We start from the raw sequence: 3,434 nt of genomic DNA on the forward strand, positions 1-3,434 counted from the left end.
TATTGAGACCAAATTTCCTTGTCACTAGTTTGTACTTATTAGATGTGATTAAAGAAATCATTATGCATGTCAAATCAATCTTTACCAGATATTACTGTCATATATTATATGGAAGGAAGATGGCATGTTTATAACTTCTGAACACTGCAAACACAATGAGCCTCTGAGTGGACTTTACAAAACTTCAAACAGTTTCTCCTAATATGTTCAATCACATAAGAATGATTACCAAGTAATATGCCTAAATTAAGAAAATATGGCACAGCTAGTAATCCTTCAAACTGTTTATCCAAAGAAGTATTCCTCATATATTTTTTTGCCACTACCATATTATCCAATTGTCTGTCATAGGTCATGCAAATGCCTCCTTGAAAAGCAGAGCAGCCTCCTGTTGTTTACTATCATTCTGAAATGCCTTCACAAAAGAACATTTGCAATTACTTAAGGGGTGCATTAATAATGTGCAATGAAAATGCCATTGAATGTGATTTCGGGCAACAGTGTTTTTATTTATTCTTATGTGCTTATTTACTATGGGTATATTTCTAGGTGTTATGATGGATCATTTACACAGGGATACTAGTGCATAAGAAGGATACATACAAACATAATTAAGACACTCAAACCTTCTGATTTAGTAAAACCAATGTTTATGAAAAAAATATTGTACCTTGGGAGAATAAGTTGAATTATAATATTAAGAAATGTGGGGAGTTCTGGCAATGAAAGATCGATGGGACTTATCCATGAATAAGGAAAGCAGGTAGAAAAAGACTCTCTTCAAAAACAGCAAATTGGACATATTAGCACTCTTCATATATTGAGAGGAGGTTAAGAACAAAAGTGACTGCTCCCTACACTCAACTTAGGCACACTGATAAGTAATGGAAATTATGTAGAAGATGTATTGGTGAGACTACAGGAACCTGTATCAAAGGACCTGAACTTCAGATCTTAGAACCTTTAAATAACACTTTCGGGTGGAATAACTTGTTTCACACAGAACATAATTTAGTGCTGACCATTTTTCTCAGGGCATCTTTCACATCTGTATTCCCCAAGCTGTAGATAAGTGGGTTCAGCATAGGGATGACAACTCTGTAGAAAACAGATGCCACTTTGTCCGTGTGCATGGAATAACTGGAGGTGGGTTGGAAATACATGAACAGCAGTGCGCCGTGGAATATGGCCACAGTGGTTATGTGGGAGGCACACATAGAGAAGGCTTTGAGTCTGCCCTCTGCTGACTTCATTCTCAGGATGGTAGTTAGGACATAGATGTAAGAGAGGAGGACAGGTATGATGCTGAGCCCCACAACACAAGTACTGAAAATGAACAAAAGAATCTCATTGATGGAGGTGTCTGAGGAAGAGAGGGCTAGCAAGGGTGGGATGTCATAGAAAAAGTGGTTGCAGAATGAAAATCGAAATGTACAACAGGTGTGGATTGCCAAGTCGACCAACCCTTCCATGTACACAATGGCCATGAGCTGGAAACAGAGTCTCCTGGGCATGGCCACTGGGTAAAGAAGTGGGTTGCAAATGGCTACATAACGGTCATAAGCCATGATCGCCAACAGGAAACATTCCACATCTCCAAAGATCCCCAAAAAATACATCTGAATGGCACATAAAATATGTGGTATCCTCTTCTGCTCAATAAGAAATCAGCCAGAATCTTGGGAGAGACAGTGGAGGAGTAGCAGACATCACAGAAGGACAGATTGCTCAGGAAATAGTACATGGGCGAGTGGAGTCTGGGGTCCACCTTGACCAGCAGGATCATCCCTAGATTGGCAACCACAGTTATGCCATAAACCAGCAGGAAGAGCACAAAGAGCCCCTGCTGTACATCCTGTCTGCCAGAGAGTCCCTGGAATATGAAGTCAGTGACACCAGTGCAGTTGCCAAAAGCCATCGCTCGTGTCCGGAAATCCCTGGTTGTGAAAGATGGAAAGGGAAGGGCTGGATTTATATTATCTTATTGTCTTCATAGTAAGAGTGCTGCTCCTTTCAATTTTCCCATAACGAGAAAAAGAGGTAATCCAGGACTGTTCAAGTAAACTGACTCATCTGCAACTGTATCCAAATAAATTTACATTGATAAAATGATACCAAAACAATTACAGCAACATTTGTGTGGAATTGTATAGAGGTGTAGCATTCTCATCCAAATTAAATCATGCTATTTCCACACCAACCTATGTAGTTTGGTTCTACTACCTTGTTTTAAGATCTCATATTAAGAAATTGACTTCCTCAGAGTGGAGACAATAATTTCACAATTAGTATGAACATAACCATGTCTTCTGAAAATGCTTGTTTTTAAAAAAAATTTAGTAGACGTATTTTCATATCCTATGATAGAGACACACAATTCAGTAAAGGTGCAGGTAGTGAATCTACTTCCTTGTTTTTGCCTTATCATCCTAAATAGTGGAGCAGCCAAAGCTATGGCAGGTTCATGGGTCCAACAAGCGCCTTTCACTCTGTAACTCTTCTGAGTCCATCCAGCCTCAACAAACAAAACACAGAGATAGTCTGTGATTCAGGACCCACGGCAGAAGAGGTTTCAGTTGCTCAATAACAAGGTGGATGGGGCTCCGTGAGTGATCTGCTAATCATACTCCCCTCTGAACAGGTGCTGTTGCTCGGGGAAGAATAGGAAGAATGGTTGAGACATAATCATACAGATGCTGCCAGCACGGGTAAGAGAGGCAAGCACGGGATTGTGGATGAGTGTGTGAGTCTCTCTGCCCAAATCTAAAAGAAATCCACATGAACTAGTCACCAACAGTACATGCGTAGGACTCCTCATAAAAGTATTCTTATGTCCATAGGCTCATAACCTCAGAGAGATGGATGACTCAACTTTGCCCCCTTCTTAATAATGTAGAAAATGTAATATCTATTATTGTTTCTTTTAACCCTGTTTGGTATGAATATCTCTGAAATCTGCCTCCTTTGGCTATAAAAGGATTGCTGGTCCATGGGTGGCTATTGAATTTTTATGTTCCACTGTTGTATTTTACCCAAACCAGCTATGTACAACATAATACTGCCCATGACCTTCTCTGTTCTGTGAGAATGAAAGGAAAGTGAAGTTGAAGGTAGATGAAGAACAGATAAAGAATATCTGAATAATAATCAAATGCTCAATGTACTAGTGTGCAAACCCATGGCTTAAATTCCTTTAAATATCTGTTCTGTAGATTCATATTTTAAAAAAGCTTCCCTTTACAAATGGAAATATTTTTAAGAGTATTTAAAAGTGTAGGTAGCATATTGAAACCAGTAAAAAAAACATCTTACCTTCTCCATAACCATGCATGCAAAGTATTATAAGCCCTGTCATCTCTCTCTCTATATATAAAATATAACAAAAAAGATTGATAAGTCATTCAAATAAAAGTGTGCCTAATAATCCATAATCT

At 38.8% G+C, this 3,434-nt stretch overlaps 1 pseudogene; it reads right to left on the bottom strand.

The window, feature by feature from the left end:
- Nucleotides 1–995: 995 nt before the first annotated feature.
- Nucleotides 996–1,918, bottom strand: LOC118907989 (olfactory receptor 1020-like; annotated as a pseudogene).
- Between the last annotated feature and the right edge of the window lie 1,516 nt (nucleotides 1,919–3,434).

Source organism: Manis pentadactyla, chromosome 9 (assembly GCF_030020395.1).
Source record: "Manis pentadactyla isolate mManPen7 chromosome 9, mManPen7.hap1, whole genome shotgun sequence".
NCBI lineage: Eukaryota > Metazoa > Chordata > Mammalia > Pholidota > Manidae > Manis > Manis pentadactyla.